The sequence below is a fragment of the Papio anubis genome, chromosome 9 (assembly GCF_008728515.1).
Source record: "Papio anubis isolate 15944 chromosome 9, Panubis1.0, whole genome shotgun sequence".
In the NCBI taxonomy this organism is placed as follows: domain Eukaryota; kingdom Metazoa; phylum Chordata; class Mammalia; order Primates; family Cercopithecidae; genus Papio; species Papio anubis.
The window spans coordinates 80,546,640-80,567,924 of record NC_044984.1 but is presented as its reverse complement, the minus strand read 5'-3'; the positions used below and the strand labels follow the sequence as shown (position 1 = coordinate 80,567,924).

Sequence of the window (21,285 nt, the reverse complement as noted above, 5' to 3'; positions counted from 1 at the left end):
CTCTGTCGCCCAGGCTGGAGTGCAGTAGTGCGATCTCGTCTCACTGCAAGCTCTGCCTCCCGGGGTCACGCCATTCTCCTGCTTCAGTCTCCTGAGTAGCTGGGACTACAGGCGCCCACCACCTTGCCTGGTTTATTTATTTTATTTTATTTATTTATTTATTTATTTTTGTATTTTTGTATTTTTGTATTTTTAGTAGAGAAGGAGTTTCACTGTGTTAGCCAGGATGGTCTCGATCTCCTGACCTAGTGATTCGCCCATCTTGGCCTCCCAAAGTGCTGAGATTACACGCCCAGCCATAAGCTTTGGTTTTAACAGGCAAAAGCCCTTGTTAGCATATGCCATGCAGTCCAATATGAATATATTCCAATGTGTGTATATTGGACTGCATGGTGTACGCTAACAAGGACTATTGCCCGTCAAAACCAAAGTTAAAAGGCAAAGACCCACAGAAGCAGTTTGAAGTTATTTTTCCTTGATAGACAAATGGAAGCAAAGAGGTATACTGATATGTGCTGCTTTCAGTTTCTGCATATTCTGAGTTAGATGTCTATCCTCTATGTTTGATTAGCACGTGCTAATATACTTATCACTTTCTAACGTAGTTGTTGGTTTACCTCCCTCTCCAATCAGATTAGAAACAGACTGATAGCAAGGTGAAGTCTATTATTTCTTTAGCCCCCGTGCCTAGCAAAGATCTGAAATCTATTATCAACTATCTATCAAATAAATGAGCCAGGTTTAACACTATTATCCTGAGAGAGACAAGGTAATCAACTAAACATCCAAAACCAAAATAATATGTGTTACTCTTGAGTAAAACCTGAGGTAATATAGAAGTACATGGAGTTAATATTAATTCCAATTAAATGTAAAAAAGTTTGGCACTTTAATTAGCTACAGATAAATGAAGCCTCATAGGTAAGTGTAAGTGATGATTGTGTATGAGGTATTTTGAAATATTGAAACGCTTTTATAAGTGCTTCCAGATAACTTTACTGTTTCTAATTGGAAGCCGTTAACCTAGAACTCAAGAAATCATTGAGGATCAAGGTCTAGAGTGTTTCTGACTCTGGATTAATGCTGAGCTTATGAGTGAATGTCAGATGATGCCAATCACAGGATGTAAAAGCTGTCAACAATGAAAAACAAGGCAAGGGCTTACATCTCATATCACAGTTTGTTTTTTTTTTTATATATAGTGAAATAATGTATTATGCGCACTTTTGTTTACTGCATTTCTAGACATTACTGTCTGAAACAAAAATTTGCTGAACATTGCACCTGCAAGCCAGTGACTACCCCCAAGATGAATCCACTTATTTTAAATGGCTTTATTTATAGTTAAGGTAGTGACTAACACCACAACTTGATTAGGGAATACCCCCTGAAAAAAAACTACTATATGTATCTTAAGCGTATTTATCTGTGTGTAATAAGACCATGATTCAAAAATCATGTTCTGAAATTGATAGGTAATGGTGATCAATTGGCTAGGAAGATAAATTGGAGAGCAAAAGTAGTTTCAAGAAACAGGTAAATGAAACAGTTGAGCCTGAATTTGCAGCCCTTACCTTGGAGAGAATAATAGAAACATAATCTGTATAATTATTAAGAGGCAAAAATGAAAGGCAATTGAGTGAGGGAATTATAATTTCTATTTTTAAAGCATAGAAATGGTATTTCAAAACTTTTACCTAAGAGGTTGTTTTTGTTTACAGAATAATAATTAAAACTTTCTCACCTTCTTTTTGGATAATTGTAGAATAGAGAACTGAGAACTCTAGGAAATATATGGTACAATGAAGAAGAAAACAATTACCTTCTTTTTATTTGTGCCAAGCTAGATCTTTGATGCTCTTGCTTCATTCACTTCCTCTTTAATGACTAGGCCTGCCTTTGAATCTTCTGTCCACTGATGAATAGAAAATATAGAATCCTTTATTAAAATCATGTTGAGAAATGTAGATTGATCTGCTTAACTTTAGTTTGATTTAATATGAGAATGAAAAGAACTTCATGTGTCTCAAAACCTGATGCTAAAGATATTAAGAATTTTGGAAATTGCTAAACATATTGTAGCTTGGACAACATGATTGACAATATAAGAATCAAATTGAAAGATAACTGTGTCAAAAGTTGTGACTTTTTTCATTCATATTTTTCCTAATGGAAAATAATTCCTTAGGCTAACGAATACTGACAAGATTATGGATTTGAAGGTATTACTTATGAGAACTCACAAAATAGAATTACCTTTATTTTATCGTAGAGTTTTTTTGTTTTTTTTTTTTCAGAAGGGTGGTATCTGACTTTAACACAATGTAATTTTTTAATTATATAATTCTTGCAAATACCGTTAAGTGCTATCTACATTCAGATAAAAATAATGGAAAAGCTCTTAATATTGTATAATATTGGTGGATATGAAATGTGACTTCTTCTAAAAACTGTATATGCAGAATATCATCCATTTTTGTTAAGCCATATTTTCTTCATTTGTGGACAGGATCTAAGAAAAATCTATTAATGCAGTGTTCTTATGCATACTGATACGTTATTATCAGAGAAGTGTAGAGTCATTTTTGAATGCAATATTTGGATCAAAAAGGTCCATACAAATGAAAAATTGAGAATCATTTTTGAAACTAAGACAAAGTTATTGGAGAAGCAAATAGTGAGTGTATAGGTCCTTTTTGAGTTTATTTTGTACTTACATGGCTTCTTATTAGTTACTTAAGTAAATCTAATTTGGGAGTAATCAGTCTATTATTTAAGAACATTATATACACTGTTAGAATTTGGAATTTGGGGATTATGTTGAAACTAGATATCTACTCTTCAAAATGTCACTGTCCTCAGAGTTTGGAGGATTGTAATTATATCAAAGCCAAAATTGCATGGTGCAAAGTTAAAAAGGGAAAAAATTAAAAAAACAAAAAACAAAACAAAACAAAAAAAACTCTACTGCAGTAGAGAAAATAGATCAGAAAGCAGTCTCAACCCAGTCCTGCTGAGTGTTTCTAAAGGAGATCTCCCAGGTTCTTGGTAAAGGCATTAAGGCATTCCTGATTTGTACACCTGACAAGAAACTTTAAAAAAAAAAAAAAATGCATCTTAAAGGGACAAAGAATTTACACCTTTCATTGTCGTTGTTGTTGAGATACTCTCATTCTGTCACCCAGGCTAGGGTGCAATGGTACCATCTCAGTTCACTGCAATCTTGCAACCTCTGTCTCCTGGGTTCAAGTGATTCTCCTGCCTCAGTTGCCTGAGTAGCTGGGATTACAGGTGCACGCCACCACACCCTGCTAATTGTTTTGTATTTTAGTAAAGATAGGGTTTTGCCATGTTGCTCAGGCTGATCTTGAACTCCTGACCTCAAGTGATCTTCCCGCCTCGGCCTCCCAAAGTGCTGGGATCACAGGCATAAGCCACTGCACCCAGCTTGGATTTACAGGTTTTCTAAAGTAAAGGGTCTAAGAGAGGAAAGAGACCTCTGTGATTAAGCCATCTGGATTCTATAAGGGTTGGGATGAGAAGGAGGTCAGAGACCTAGAGGCAGGAAGAAGCTTATCTAAAGTTTACTCAAGCTTAGGAAAACATTAAGGCTGTCTTGATAAATTATAAGCTTTGTAAAAAATCCAAAATGGACTTCATCATTGATCTGATCTTAGGTAGTTTACTATTTTTGAAAATATTAATTAAGACCATAATACTTTATTAACTTGAATAATATGATTCTTACTAAATATGTATTTTTATATCCCATATATATTATTTTAAAATATTTTCTGGTGATTTGAATGAATTGCAAATGTTCATTAATTCTTCATTTTCAGGAAAACAAGTATCAAAGTTCTTAGCATTGCTTTTTTTAAAAAATTAGACATAATCTATTTTGGCCACCTTGAATCCTATATATTACCTACATAAGTTATTGCAGGATTGGGATAATTAAATTATTTGCTGTATTTATAGTACTCATAATTGGATATGGTATATGCTGTATAAGTGTTAGCAAATCTTTTTTTTTTTTTAAATTCTTGTTCATGCCGTTTTTTTCCTTTCTCCTTCTTCATTAGAATGTTATTGTATTTTTGTTGTTGGAATCATCATCATCATCATATTTTATGCCTGACAAACTTGTATTCATTCTTCAAAATGCATAGTGTAGAAAACATGGACAGAGGGAGGGGAACATCACACACCAGGACCTGTTGGGGGGTTGAGGGAAAAGGGAGGGAGAGCATTAGGAAAAATACTGAATGCATGCAGGACTTAAAACCTAGATGACAGGTTGATAGGTGCAACAAACCACCATGGCACATTATACCTATGTAACAAGCCTGCACGTTCAGCAGATGTATCCCAGAACTTCAAGTAAAATTTTAAAAAATAAAACTAAAAAGCAGAGTGTAAGGAAATAGTCTTTGGCATTTGATGCATGCAAAATCTCACTGTAAAGGTAATTGATCTATGTGAGCCTCTCTTCACATCTAAAATGAAGATAATAGTAACTATTTCATTAAGTTGCAAGGATTAAGTGAGCTTAAAAAAAAAAAAAAAAAAAAGAATCCAGCATAGGTTCTGTTTAAATGCTGGTTTCTTCTTTCCCTCTTTTTTTCTATAACTGTAAAGATTTTTTAGATTTTACATTACTATTTAGCCCTACTACTAAATCCTCAAAATTCAATTTGTAATTCTCTTTTTACATTCAGTACCATGGAAAAGTACCTGGCATATGGCAGTTATTTGGCAAATGTTTATTAAAAACGAAGAAAAAGAAACTGAGGTGAAGTGAACGTTTTGTTTATTCTTCAATTTGTGCTTTGACCGTATATTTTAGGAGTGTGCTGCCAGAGGCTGAACATGAATATGGCATATGCCAATATGAAACTTAAAATATAGTCTTCAACTGTGAATACCTCATACCTTTCACATAATATATCCTCAATAAAGGTTTCTGAAAGGGATGGGGTAAAGGAGAAAGAGGGATGGAGGTACTGTGGGAAGAAGGGTGTGTGAGAGAGAGGGTGGGAGAACAAGAGAGGAGAATTAAAAGGAAAAGAACAGAAAAGTCCAAAGAGGATTGAAAGAAATACGAGTGACAGACAGGAAAGTGAAAGGAATGCAGGAAAACAAAACAAAAAATCAGTAGGTTTCCACTGAAACAGCGTCTATCCTATTATACTCTACATTCTGCAAAGACTTCTGCCCCCAAAACCTAATGCCTGCTACCACCTTCTCTGCCCAGCCTGTCTTAGCTTACTTACAGTTGTCATTATCTGCATGTGTACAGATATTTCTGACAAACTTCGGTTCAAAAATGTCTGAAGGTATTTTAAAGTGTTTTATAATCCAAACACAATTTTATGAATCTCCTAACCATACTGTGCTTTTCCACTTCCTTTTACATTATCTGTCCTTATTATTTCAAAAAAGATAACAGGTATTGAAAATATAAGTGGTTCGTAAAAATTGTTGTCATTTTGTTGATGCCAGTGTGTTGAGTCTACTGGAATTTACATTGATTAATTCAGACCCCGTCTCTCAATACTGCCACATTGGGGATTAAGTTTCAACATGAGTTTCACAGGGGTCAAACAATCATTCCATAACACATTGGCTTCCTGTTTATGTTTGAGATGAAATATACCTTCTGTAATACCCCCACAGACCTGCCGACATTTTCTAAATGGAAGAAAGCCATAATTGCTTATTTTTTTTTTTTTGATAGAAGTGTGCTGAATAGAACACATGTAAGAAAATAAACTAACTTTAAAAATATTGATACACAAAGTACCATTGTAGGGAGTTTCAAATTAATTTTAGGTCAAAGTAAATAATTCTCTGATTCATATGGAAATCTGAATTAAAATTCTGGAAATACCATCTCAAGCAAGAAAATGTACTTAGTATGCCATATTTATTATAAATTAAGTAAAGTACACATTTATCAATCTGCATTAAAGTCTTCTAGTAGTTGAAGGGTTTAAGAACCAGTTTTATAGGAAGTTTCAAACATTAGAAATATTATTTAAGTTATATACACTAATAGCTATATTATTTAAAAATCTGTTAGCATTATGAATATCTAATTTCTGGTTACAATAAAAATATTGCTTTTAGAGGATTAAAATACATGTAGATACTAAACTAATGTTGAAAATTATGTATGTTTTACAACTGATTATAAGACAAATTATTTGTTACTCTTCAAACTCCATATTCAAATATTGCACTTTAGGAAAGCAATTTTTCAAGGGGGAATTTTAAATGTGACAAAATCACTGAAAAAATAAATATTTAAAACTAATTATAATTTTCTAGAATCAAACGTAGAAAAATTTTTCAATGCCTATATGAATATGAATCTTGGCTAAATTTAAAATTGTTTAATCACACTTCATTTCTACTATCTCAAGATTTCATAATGTTACATTTCTATTTAATTAAAAATGTTTCATGAGTTATAAAACTGCTGAGTTTTCTAACTTTCTGCTCTGAGCATTAATATTTTTGTTCCAGTAAATATCTAGAATCCAAATTTTTACATTTTTATTTTTATATACATGTAGAATAGAGTTACTGTACTGGTAATATGTACAAGGATCAACAGTTTTGTCTGTGCCATTATGCAATTTTTTTCAATTATTTTATATTGTATGTGATTATTAACATATAACTTACTTTACAAATGTAACAACTATTTTTAAAAAGTCTATGCTCTGAATTATCATTGTTTTCTTTGAAAAAAAAATGTGTGTATCCATATGCTTTGGAGTTTTTAATAATGTTTTTACTTAAAAGTTTTCACATCTGGCATTTATTTACTTTGTTGACACTTTACATGTGTTGACATATCTTGTAATTCCAAAGTAAATGGTAGAAACATTTACACACCTTTCCTATAGGGACCTGCCATCATCCTGGGTCTTAAATGTTTATACAAATAAAATCATAAGGAAAATGATCCGCCTGAAGTTAAAGTAACTCAGAATATAGAAAATAAGCTACTTTGAACAGAAAGTAGCATAAATTACAGCCAAAAGAGCATCCACAGGAAACTCCTATCTATTTGAAAGTTGTATGCTGTTTCCAATGGTTTTGATGTTACTCTAGTCATTGAAATATATGTGCTTAATTTTATAATATACCTATCAATGTTTTTCCTCCTCTTATATGATCTAAGATCTTAGAACATTTTAACATCATTTATCTGTATAAGCTTCTTTGCAGCAGTTATTTTTATCTTAATTCTACTTTGCTTTTATTCTTTCTCTTGAACTCCAAAATATACAATGAGAATTATTTTATATCATCAATATTTGTTTAAATTCACTCACGTACTATAACCTTTTGGTGTTCTTTAAAATTTTTTTCTTATATCTCAATAATTTCATCAGGAAAAAATTTTCTTCTAATTAAATATCCCATCTTCAAAGTTTTTAGAGTGAGATGTCTGCTTGTGGAAACATTTCTCAATTTTTGGTTTTCTGAACACTTTTTATCTGACTCTGTTTCTTGTAGCATATTTTTGTGAAGAAGTTTGCTACCATCTGTTGGCTCTTTGAAGTAAATTTATCTTTGTCCCTCTGCTTCTAATTTTTTTTTTTATCATTGTTACTCTAGAAGATAGCTATAAGGCATTAATTTATTTATGTATTTCTTTTTTTTTTTTTTTTTTTTTTTTTTTGAGATGGATTTTTGCTCTTGTTACCCAGTCTGGAGTACAATGGCACAATCTCAGCTCACTGCAACCTCCGCTTCCCGGGTTCAAGTGATTCTCGTGCCTCAGCCTCCCAAGTAGCTGGGATTACAGGCATGCACCACCATGCACGGCTAATTTTGTATTTGTAGTGCAGACGGGGTTTCACCACGTTGGTCGGTTTGGTCTCGAACTCCCGACCTCAGGTGATCCACCCGCCTCAGCCTCCCAAAGTGCTGGGATTACAGGCATGAGCCACGACGCCTGGCTATATATATTTCTTGAAATATCCTTGAAAGAAGGAAACTACATACAGACAAGCTCCACATTCAATCTGGCATTTTATCTGGTGCACATTGATATAGAGAAAAAAATTAGTTTGGAGCTACCAAAACACCTAGGATTTGATCAGGGAGACAGAAGATACATAATTCTGCAAAAGAAGGATTCCAAAGTTCTTCCTGGAAATATTTGAGAGCACTCACCTAATAACATATGAGCTTCATATGTTCATGCTGAGCACTTTGCTTGCTACCTTGTAGACAGTAGCTCCTGTTCAGCTCACATCTGACTGGAAAATATAAGAGGTCATACAGTACTGGAGCCATTAGAGTTCTAGCCTACCCTTGGAAATTTATGTAAGAACCCAGAAAGTTTTATAGAGATAAGGACACCACCTTTGAATCAGAATATAACCCTTGAATTAAGAAGACAACAAAAATAAAGTCATCCTAACTAATCATAAATAAAGCTTAATAAAATACAGAAGATCTGTTAGGGTTTTATTGTCAGAACAAATCAGTACCATATAAAGAAATAAATTATCTCTCCTTTTAAGGTAATATTGAACATTGACAATATGCAGAATTTCAAAAAATGGACCAGCTATATAAAAATAAATAAATAAATAAACAGGAAAATGTGACATATACTTAGCAGCAAAAGCAGTCAGTAAAAGTGGATTACCAGATGAGACCGATTTTGAGTTAGCAAAAGGATGTAATACAATTGTCAAAATATATTTAAGGAAAGTAAATAAAAATTTGGACATATGAAGGAATAATTTTGAAATTGCAAAAGAATGAAAACTATAAAAAGAAAATGGAAATACTAAAAAAGTACAATAACTGAAAGAAAATTCATTGAATGGGTTAAACGGCTTATTAGACAGTAGAGAAAAAAGAATAAGTGAAGTCGATGACAGATCAATAGAAATCTAAAGTGAAGATTCCAAAATAATAAAATAATTAAATGAAGATTTAGTAATATATAGGAAAATATCAAGTAATATAGCAATGAGTGTGGTTCTAGAAGACAGAAAAATAGAGAAAAATATTGAAAGTAATGTCTTAAAACTTGTCAAACTTGTGACAAATATCAACCTATACATCTAGAAATTCAGTGAAACACACAAAGATAAAAATATTTTAAAGAAAATATTAGCAAATTGAATCCAATAATAACTATAAAGTATAATCCATTACCATGTGGAACATATCTATTGAATGCAGGATTGGTTTAACTTTTGAAGAGCAATTAATCCAAAATGCAGCTCTAATAAAAGAGAAATATTATGAGTACATCATTAAACAATCTTTAATACCTAGTCATGTTAATAGCTCAGAGTAAAATGAGAATAAATGAAAATGTCCTCTATCTGATGAAGTATTTTTTCTGAAAAACCTAGAGCTAACATCATATGTAATAGCAAAATATTGATGCATTCTTACTAAGATTTCAAATAAGGCAAGGATGTGAGTTCTCATTGCTTTATTTAACATTTTATTAGAGGTCTTCCCAGTGCTATCCAGCAAAGTCATGACTGAAAAGGAAGTAAACCTCTCTTTACACACACATGAAATGATTGGATTTGTGAAAAATCATGAGAAATATATTTAATAAATGTAATAAACATTCTTTTTTTTTTTTTTTTTTTTTTTTGAAGACGGAGTCTGGCTCTGTCGCCCGGGCTGGAGTGCAGTGGCCGGATCTCAGCTCACTGCAAGCTCCGCCCCCCGGGTTTACGCCATTCTCCTGCCTCAGCCTCCCGAGTAGCTGGGACTACAGGCGCCCGCCGCCTCGCCCGGCTAGTTTTTTTGTATTTTTTAGTAGAGACGGGGTTTCACCGTGTTCGCCAGGATGGTCTCGATCTCCTGACCTCGTGATCCGCCCGTCTCGGCCTCCCAAAGTGCTGGGATTACAGGCTTGAGCCACCGCGCCCGGCCCCATTCATTTTTTTTCAAAGTCACTGGATACATGGTCAATATATAAAGGAACAATTGTATGTAATAGCAATAAACAAGTGGAAAATTTAATTGAAGCACAATACCATTTGCCATGGTATAAAAACAATAAAATCCTAGCAATGAATTCAGTGGACAGCATGCAATGTATCTGCACTAACCATTAAAACCATTTCTGGGAGAAAGTAAAGAAGGTCTAGGGCAAGTTAAATCAGTTTCACAGATTGGAGGATTCAATACTGTTAGAATGTTTGTTATCAAATTATTCTATAGATTCAAAGAAACCACAATAAAAAATCCCAACAACCAATTTGTTACAAGTAGAGTAACCAATTATTCTGGAAATTCAAAGGACCTAGAATAGTCAAAACAACACTAAAAGCAACCATAAATTTGGAGGACATACATTGCCTGATTTCTTATAATAAGAATTATATTTATGTATTTAATATATAAAACTACATAAAATATAAATTTTAAATTTAATATAAAAATGCAATAAAATAGTATATGTTATATAAATATAATATATAAAAATGTATTAGATATATAAATATAAATTTTAAAATATAAATATAAAATAATAGTATAAGACTTATAATATATCTTTATTAATCAAGACAGGGTGTTATTGACACAATGATGAACAAGTAAAACAACAGATCAGAGTAGGAAGTCTACACTTACTCTGTAGAGATGCACAATCTAATTGGCTTTCAACAAAGTTGTTGTGATCATTTAATGGTAAAATCTCACATCATATAAAAAATATTTTGGCATGGGTCATGCATACATGCAGAGGGATTAAAATAATAGTTTCTAGAAGAAAAAATAAGGGAAATAACTTTGCACCCTTGAAAACATAAGCCACAGCCTAGAAGAAAAGTATTTGCTAAAAATCTATATTAGTCTGCTAGAGCTTTCATAATAAAATATCACAGAGTGGGTATTTCCAACAACAGAAATTTATTTTCTTATAGTTCTGGAGGTTAAAAGTCAAACATCAAAGTGCCACCAGGATCGGTTTCTGATTAAGCCTCTCTTCCTGGCTTGTAGAAGGCTGCCTTCTCACCGCATCCTCATATGGCCTTTTCTCTGTGCCTGTTCAGAAAGGGCAAGAAAAGTCTGGTGTCTCTTCTTTTTATGAGGAAACCAGTTTTATTAGATTAAGACTTTCGTGACCTCATTTAACCTTTATTACCTCCTTATACATATTTCTAAATACAGTCACATTGGTGATTTTAGGTTTCAGCATATGGATATTGGAGGACACAATTCAGCCTGTAACACCATCTCTCTGACAAATTGTATGTAAAATGCATAGAAAAATCAAACCTGATGAAAAAATGAGCAAAATCTACACAAACACCCAGTAAGAATATCAAAGGGTGCTATTTCATAGGGCAGCAGGGAAATAAATAATTGAAACCACAATGAGCTGTGACTATGGCCTTTTATCTACTAGAAGGCTTGAAATTAAAACAACTGATAACAACTCAATTTGTGGAGGAAGTGCAGCAACATAAACTCTTTTAATATACTGGTAGTGTATACAATTTTCAAACATTTTGGGAAAGTATCTGGTAGTTTCCTACAAAGCACCATGATGCAGCTAGGTATTTACTAAAGAGTGAAAATACATGTTTATAAAACTACTTGTACAAGGATGTTTAGAAAGCTTTATAGATAAGAATCAAAGACTAGAAACTACCAAATGTTCATTAATAGAATAATGGATTTAAAATTATAGTATATTCACAAAATGGAATGCAATAATACATTCAGTAATAAAATCGACAACATGGATATATCTCAATACTATTATGGTGAGCATAAGGAGCCAGTCGGGTGTGGTGGCTCATGCCTATAATTGCAGCACTTTGGGAGGCCAAGTCAGGGATATCACCTGAGGTCAGGAGTTTGAGGCCAGTCTGGCCAACATGGCAAAAACCCATCTCTACTAAAAATACAAAAATTAACCTGTTGTGATGGCATGCTCCTGTAATCCCAGCTGCTCTGGAGGCTGAGGGAGGAGAATCACTTGAACTCAAGCGGAGGAGGTTTCAGTGAGCCAAGATCCCACCATGGCACTCTAGCCTGGGTGATAGATCAAGACTCTGTCTCAAAAAACAACAACAACAACAACAACAACAACAACAAAGCATACTATTTGTGCCATTGTGATGAAGTTACAGAGCAAGCTAGATTTATTTATGGGAAATAAATATAAACATAGAGGGCTTGGGTAGAGAAGAGCTTCACAGGAAGGGGTCATAAGGAAATTCTCTGGTGATGGAAATGTTCTATATTCTGATTTGGTTATTACTTGCACTGTGCATTCATGTGTCAAAGCTCATCTTGATACATACTTACGAGTTTTGCATTGCATTATATGTAAATATTAACATTAATTCATAAACATAAAATATTCAGTGGTAAGTTTTAGCAGGTGGTTTATGTATTTGAGTTTTTAGCTCTTTGATATGACATTAGTGATATACATTTTTCAAAAATAACAATGTTACATTTATTTAGAGATTAATATTTACGTTATGTTTTCACTAAGTATTTTACATTTATTGTATTAATTATGACAATATATATGTATGTTCTATAGTATATGATTTCATAGACCAGAATGCCAACTTCAATTAGGAAGACATTTTAAAAATATTTCATTAATTTACAATATATCTCCAATATCTACAACAGAGCTAGGGCATAAAATAAACACACATTAAATATTAATATGTGCTAATTATTATATTATGAATGATGAAATAAAACATAACTTGGAATTTTTTTTTTAACTTAAAAAAATGCAATGGACTAAGCACTGAAATCAGAATATGCAGCTTATTTAGAACAAAATTCTACCTTTTTCCCTTAAACTGTCCCTTAACGTTGTCATCTCTCCTGCTAATCCTGCACTTCCCTGGATCCTTTCTTTGTGTCTCTGCCTCCACTCACTGCTGCCTCTGCCATAAGCCTTCATACTCCAGCTGCTACATACTGCTGCTTCTATCCCTGAGGATTCCACAAGCATTATTCTTCTGTCACTGATATGGTTCCTATTGGCATATCAAAAGTAATAGCTATATGAAGAAAAATCTAGGGATGCAGCAGCAGCAGCAGTAGCAGCAACAGTCTATCAAGATGTTTTAATCTGGAATACATTTCAGAATAGATGAATTCAGCATGATCATTAAGATAACCATTATGAGTAACAATATCAAATCCTTTAATAGTGTTTTATTTCACATACATGGTATTTGTTCTTCGAAAGTCCCAGTGATGTTAAAATGAACAAATTCTGGCACAGATTTGAGCATTTGCTCCACACAGCTATCTCAGTCTAGTGTGAGCCATATGTGATGCCCAAGCTTGCAAAAATGCAACATTCTTAGTGACATACTCTTTAGTAGACCCTTGGTGCCTTGGGAACAGGAATTTTCAACTGGCAAATGAAGATGTATTGGCATTTTGAGCATTACAGGGAAAGAAAAAAAAAGAGATGGAATTAAAGTTAACAGAGACATGCTCTCAAATCACAACTGTCACAAAAGCATCATTCTATAGTGAACCATCATTCCTAATTAAAGTGTACATTTTACCCACAAGAGTGTCACAATTTATAAAACTAAAAGTTTATGAACAACTACTCAAACTGACTTAAAAATACCCCAGTAAAATGAGAAGATCTGATGGAATAGGAAGCAATTTCTATGCATGTGAACAATGAAAATGTGCGAAAAATAGATCATAAAATTTATCAAAATAATTTTTATTATAAATTCATCTAAAAGAAACAATGTTTTATAACTGTAGAGAAGGTTACTAAAAAATGGAAAGGTAGTGTCAGAAAGTCAAACAGATTAGTCAACAAAAAATTAGATTGTGGAAGAAATATTCATTTTGGGTTTTGCAATAGTGCTAATGTCCCAGGGGAAAAACAAATGGCTGAAGAGCCTTCAGACTCTAATGATAAAATGAAATAATTTATGTTTTAGGACTTTGTAATGGGTTATGTATATGTACATCAACTTAGACTGTGTTTTCAAATTAAATACTCCTGGTTGTTTTTGTATGTTTCATAGTGATAACATTTTTGAAACTGCATATTACAAATATATTACTAAACCTTATTCCATTAGCCAGTGTTCTGAATATGCATCATTTAAAATGAAGTATTATAAAAATTTTGATCTTACTTAAATGAAACATAGGGAGCCATGAGCTTTAAAATTCCCATTTCCTGAGTTGTTTATTATAACAATATTTTCATTGATATATTTTTTAATTTCTGTTCAAGTATAAATTAATGTAAATCTCTCTTAAGCAATAGGCTATGCTTACTATTTACCAGATGTTACAATTACTCCTACAGAGATATTCTTGCTGAAGTTAGACTATACATTTGAAGTGATAGAGGCAGGTGTCTCCCCTGTATAAGAGTAATGCTACTCCTCCAGCCTGGATGACAGAGCCAGACTCCATCTCAAAAAAAAAAAAAAAAAAAAAAAGAGTAATGCTACTAAGAATTATTAGTAGCATTACTACTACAGTACTACTAAGAATGTATCTTTTACTTTTTTGAGTTAAAAAGATGATGATGTTTCCAGTTAAAAATGTGCTATCATCTATCTATGTGTCCACGTATCTATCTGTCTGTCTATCTTAGTTCAACTGCTATAACAATGTTTCATAGGGTAGGGTGGCTTATAAAAACAGAAATTTATTTCCTCACAGTTTTGGAGCCTGAAAGTTTGGGATAAGGGTGCCAACATAATCAGGTTTTGGTGAGTGCTCTCTGCGGACCACCATTTTCTTGTACCTTCACGTGGCAGAAAGAGGGCAAAAGAATTCTAAGTTCCTTTTATAAGGGTGCTAATTTCAATTATGAGGGCTCCACCCTGCGACCTAATTTCATCCCAAAGATCCCATCTAATATGTCAGACTGAAGGTGAGAATTTGTGTGTGTGTATGTGTGTTTATGTGTATAAATGTATATGTATATATGTACACACATGTACATACATACAGATAAATAAGAAGCTCTTTAGAGAAAATGTCTCATCTTAGAGAATACTTATATTATCCTAAACAGAATATTGGTAGATATATGAATAAATGTTATTGGAAATTGGAGGAAAGGCAGTCTTGTCATAAAGTGGCAAAGAACTTATCTGAATTGTGTTCTAATCTTTTGTGGAAGGTAAAATATGTGAGTGATGTCCTCGGATATTTAGCAGAATAGATGTATAAGCACAATATTGAAGGTGAGGCTGGATTTTTCCTTATTGCTTATAGTAAAATGTGAAAGAAGATATACAAATTGAAGAAATGCTTAAGCAAGATGAAACCAGGATGTGAAATTTTGGAAAATTATCAGACTAACTATATTGCAAAAATGGAAAGTGTGTCCTAGAGAGACCAAGTGTGTGGCTGGAAATTTGCTCCTTAAAGAGATTACCTATGGATTTAATCAGCCATCTCAGCTGAGGACAGGAACGGAGATGGAATCACATCAGCAGAAGCACTGACAGCTGGAATAAACGAAAGAGAGAGAATTGGATGTAATAAAGGAAGGCTGTCAGACTTCTGGGACTCTCCAGAACAAGACAATAGAATTAACTGGCTTCAAACATGCATTATCCTTCAAGAAATAGGAAGAATAGCCCTGAAAGTGATTCAGAGAGCACCAAGGTTGCTACTCCCATCACATACCCAACAAGGCAAAGATGTTTTCTCTTTGGTCTCAGAGGGAGAGGGCCTCCTCCTAGGTTTCAGCAGGCCAGAATGCCATCGCCCGGTACCTCAGAGGCAGGGCTGCCCAGGCCACAGGGACGGGGCTTCTGTGCAAAGTAGGAGAGGTGGAGCTATCACCCCGGTGGACCCAAAGGGCAGAGCATCAGACCAAAGACGATTATTCATGAGCCTTAAGATCTAACGGAATTTGCCCTTGTTAGATTTTGTACTTGTTTGGGACATCTAACTCCTTTGTTCTTTCACATTCCTCCATTTTTGGAATCAGAATGCCTACCCTGTACCTATCCTAGCATTGCATTTTGAAAGCATATAACTTTTCCGGTTTCACAGGTTCATAACTGAGGAGGAATTTTGCCTCAGGATGAATTATACATTGAATCTCACCGTTATCTGATTTTGATGATGTTTCGATGAGATGTGAGACTTGGAAATGATGCTGAAATGAGTTAAGACTTTGGGGGATGTTGGGATGAGGGTGAAAGCATTTTGCATGCAAGAAAGACATAAGCTTTGGGTGGGGGCAGAGGACAGAATGTTATGAATTGAATTTTATCCACCCAAAATTTGTATATTAAAGCCTTAACTCCCAATAAGGCTGTATTTGGAGTTAGAAACTTTAAAGAGGTAATTGAAGTTAAATGCTATCATTAGGGTGAGGCCTAATTCAATAGGGCTGCTGTCCTTTTAAGTTGGTAAAGAGACAAGAGCTCTCTCTTACAGAGAATGTCCATGTGAGGACACAGCAAGAAGGTGCTTTCTACAAATCAAGGAGAGAGAGGCCTCACCAGAAACCAACCCTGCTGGCACCTTAATCTTGGACTTCTAAACTCCAGAGCTGTGAGAAACTAAATTTCTGTTGTTTAAGCTACACAGTCTGTGATGTTTTGTTATAGCAGCCTCAGGCAGACTAACACACATACATAAATACAGACTAATGCATGTGTGTGTTTATATATTTCTATATACATGTCGATATAGAAACATTTACATATATATGGAGAGACAGAGGAAGAGATGGGAAACAGGTAGACTGGTGAAAAGATTTGCATCTAGGTAGAGTAAATGCATGATTCAAAAATAAAAGCAGATTTTTTTTCTACTATATTAATTGTTTACTCTCATATATTTTGTGAGTCACCTTATGATTCAGTTAATCTGATAATCTTCTGGACCTCAAAAAATTAATTTTACTACACCATTTGAAATTTCTATAAGCCGAGAGATACATATATGATATGCATTATAATTCTCTAATATATTATCAACTCTGAGAATATTAAGTATGATCTATAGGAAGATAGATACCTGTATCTGTGTGTGATAGAATTGGTGCTGTCTTTTCAGGGGATAGAACCAATAAATCTTTATATCTTAGCCTTTTCATTTTCAAGTATGTATTATTATATTTTACAATAATGATTTTGCAAAGAATTGAAAGCTTGTAAACATAGGCTTTAATCAAAAAAGAGTTTATTTGGTATTTTATAGAGTGATTCAATGTTTCCTTTAAAAAATACCTTGTTTTCTTTACTGATAGTTTAATAAAATCACTATAATCCAATAAGGAAAGACTAGCCTACAGAAGATAAAACAGATCATGAAGAACAATTATAAAAACTTAAAACATGGTTTTAATTATTATCAAATATTAAAGAACTACTTAAGCAACTGGTCTTTGAGGAACCAAGAGCTTGCAGAGAAGAATTATACCAAGCAGTGCCCAAATTTCTATGCCACCTTTCCCTTGCTTATTTGTGTAAAGAGTCTAGGTACTAAGAATTCAATCAGAGCCTTGGACAGTACCTTGGGATAAGAAAAGTGAAAATAATGATTGATGTTTACCAACATAGCCAGAACTTGAGTCACCAAGATCCCAAAAAGCAAGAGGAATGCTAAGAGGGGAGCCTCACACTTGGCACTTTTGCTGATATTTTAATTTTAGCCAAAATGCTAAGAAGCTGAATGGAAGTTTGCCAATTTCATGGGTAGCAGAGACAAACATTTAGTTCAAGACCTGCCAAAGAAGATGGGCTTCAGTAAACACTTCAGGCTTTCAACTGGCATTAGAGCAAACCCAAATAAGCCCATTTGCAAAGGCAGAAATCCAGCTTTGAATCAATCTTATTACAGGCTCATAAAAATTGATTTGCTTCAACCAGGTGTGGTGGCTCATGCCTGTAATCCCAACACTTTGGGAGACCAAGGCAGATGGATCACCTAAGGTCAGGAGTTCGAGATCATCATGGCCAACATGGTGAAACCCAATCTCTATTAAAAATACAAAAAACAAAAACAAACAAACAAACAAACAAAAAAAACCACCACCAACAACAACAATTAGCTGGGCATGGTGGTAGGTGCCTGTAATCCCAGCTACTAGGGAGGCTAAGGTAGGAGAATTGCTTAATCCCAGGAGGTGGAGGTAGCAGTGAGCCAAGATCGTGCCATTTCACTCCAGCCTGGGTGACAAGAGCGAAACTCTGTCTCAAAAAACAAGCAAACAAACAAACAAACAAACAAAATTATTTGCTCCTACTCTCCTACCTCCTAAAAACAAAAGAGAATCGCTTATGGCTGAAAATACCTACATTTAAAAATCTCAGATTACCTTTCTAACTTTTCATACACAGTATTCAACATTTTCTCAAAACCTAGCAGATTTAAAAGGACACAGGACTATGTTACTGAAACCCAGTGATTAAAAAAAAAAAAAAAAAAAAACCACACACACACAAAAAAAAAACAAGAACAAGAGTTATTGGACTTTCTAGAAGTATTTTTTAAATAACTATGATTAATGTATGCAACAAGGTATATGATAAATAATGTCAGCAGATTTCTTGCATTGATAGTATGAATCACATGGTAATTCTAGAAATAACATTAATAACATAGAGTAAGAGTTAGTGAACAGGAAGATGAGTCATCAGAAAATGGAGTAGATAACAGAAAAAAAGCCTTGAAAATACATTACAAAGCATACAAGATTTATTAGACATTTTCAAAAGGTTTAGCATCTCTTCTAAATACCCCAAATAAAAGGAGAGAGAGAAATAAGAGAAAGTGAGGTTAGGTAAGATGATACGATGTGAGGTAAGAGAAGAATGAAGCAAAAACATTAAGTGAAAACAGTGGCTAGAAATTTTCCCCAAAAAATGAGACAAGAAAGCTCAAAGTTAAAAGGAACTATGTACCTAAAGCAGAATATATAGAAATGAAACCTCAATTTGCTGAAAATCAAATATATAGGGAATATTTTGATTTAAACAAAAGGCACATTATCTTTGAAAGAGCAACAATGTCATCGATAGCTGACTTTATAACATAAGCAATGGAAACTAGAGGATAATATGACGCTGTTACTAGAGAGCTAAAAAATAAAACTGCCAAACTAGAATGCTGCACCTAAAAGAAACATCCTCCAAATAAAAAGAAAATAATTTATGTCAAAACAAAAATTGAGATAATTTGTTTCAGCTGTTTCAAGTAAAGTGAGTTTTTTTCCTGCAAAGGAAAATAATTACAACTGAAAACACAGAAATACCGGGAAGAATAAAAACCAATGATAATGGTAGATAAATATAAAATTAAAATGCATGACAATATAACACTGAAGCTAGGAACTTAGGAAAAAATAAAAATAGATAGTGGGGCAAGTGGAGAGAGGAATTCTATGGTCCTTTTGTTGTTTAAAGTGAAAAATGTACCAATTTATATAAATATATTAAAACAAGGAAGCATGCTATAATTTTTAGGCTAAAAGTAAAAGTAAAATATGTAAAAATATGCTAATAAAGGGGAAAATAAAAAAAGAATTTCCTGGGTTCTAAGAAAGATAATCAAATGAGCAAAAAATAGAAATAATGAAAAAATAAAGTGTTAAATTTAATGTCAAAGATATCTGATTTTTATTAAATCTGAATAGATTAAGCACTCCATATAAAAGTTGAAGTTTAAAATAATTAATAGAAAAAAACCTGATTGATGCTGCTTACAGGAGATACAATTGAAAATAAATATATACAAAAGTGAAAAGTGAAACAATAATAGAAGATAAGCTCCACAACCCCAAGAAAGATTTGATAGAGTAATAATATCAGATGATGACACATTTCATAGTGCTACAATAACTTATCCAAGGGAAAGATTAGAATGCTAAGTTTGAATGTACCTAAAGAAAATAACTAAAAATGAAAATAGACAAACTTACCATAATAATGGGAGATTTTAACACATATCATGTTCTTGTTAAGGGAAAAACAACAAAAACCATAAGTATGTAGAAGATACCTCAATATCAACAACAAAAAAATCACCCAAAATGTTAAACATGTTAAATAATAAACACATTCCTCAAATTTCTCTGTATGAGTTAGAAAAACCATGTGGTTCTTTTGCAATATAGTGCAACTCTTCATGGGCTACACTTTGCACTTCATCTTTTTGGGTCATCTAGGATTTGAGTCTAGATAGAGATCTAGAAGCAAGGTGGGTCATGGGGGTGGATTCTGAGTAGAATTAGCAAAGTCTTGCAAGGCAACTCAAAGTCCATTTAATTGCCTCAGTTAAAGCAGGTTTAATGTCCTCAAACAGGTGTGGAAGGGCTGCTGCCAAAGATGACTGCAGAATTTTGGAATTCGGTGTCCTCAGCTTCATTAAAACTGCTCATATGTCCCACTCTAATTTTGAGGATTCCATTTCTTCCTCATCAGTGCCCTCGTATTAAAGCAGACACCCTTTGATTTTGGAAATTATATTTTTGTTGAAATTCAGCTACTTACAGGATGAGAATATGGGTTAAGTTTGCTACAGGAGATAAGGGTGTGTGTGTGTACTTGTGTGTGTGTGTGTGTGTGTTTCAGGATAGATAGAGAAATTTTCAGATCATGTATGTGGTACTTGAGCTGAGAATTTGAAACCCTGAGCTCATCCTTTTCTGTGCCCACTTTGTCCAGAACAATTAGGAGCAATCAGCTAATCTTATTTTACTTGTTAGTTTGATAGAATGTCCTAAAATATCAAATACATGATCACCCAGAACCTTTCCTCTTGTATTTGATTAGGAGATATTTTCAATTTTTTTTAAATATTTACATTGCAATCAATGGAGACATTTTGCATAGTTTTCTTGCCACATCACACCACAAAATATCAGTGTTCTCTTTACTACTAGAAATAGAGCAATTGGTACCTTTGTATCTAACCAGATTGAGCACCAATTCTAGAAGATCCCAGAATCAATTCAGAACATTTTTTCTGAAGAGTCTGTTCTTCTAGAACCATTCCCAGTACCAAAATTTGTATCACTCAGCATTCTTTAGAGAAACAGAACCTATAGGGGTGTGTGTGTGTGTGTGTGTGTGTGTGGTGTGTAGAGAGAGAGAGAGATTTTAAGAAATTGGCTCTTGATTGTAGGGCCTGGAAAATCCAACATTTGTGAGGCAGGCCAGCAGGCTGGAAACTCAGCTAAGAGTTGACGTTTAGCTCAGACTGGCAGTCTGGAAACTGGGAAATGATTTCTAAATTACTGTCTTGGGGCAGAATTCCTTCTTATCTGGAAAA

The 21,285-nt window shown here is 33.6% G+C and overlaps 1 protein-coding gene across 5 annotated transcripts in view; it reads left to right on the top strand.

The window, feature by feature from the left end:
* MGAT4C (MGAT4 family member C) overlaps nucleotides 1-21,285 on the top strand; it is a 641,622-nt gene that overhangs the window by 407,802 nt on the left and 212,535 nt on the right. For 2 of the 5 annotated variants that reach the window (XR_004176295.1, XR_004176297.1), the window contains exon 3: nucleotides 4,722-4,795. The exons of the other annotated variants lie outside the window; for them this stretch is intronic. The gene's annotated coding sequence lies outside the window, so the exon portion shown is untranslated. The remainder of the gene's footprint in view (nucleotides 1-4,721; nucleotides 4,796-21,285) is intronic. 5 annotated transcript variants of the gene reach the window in all.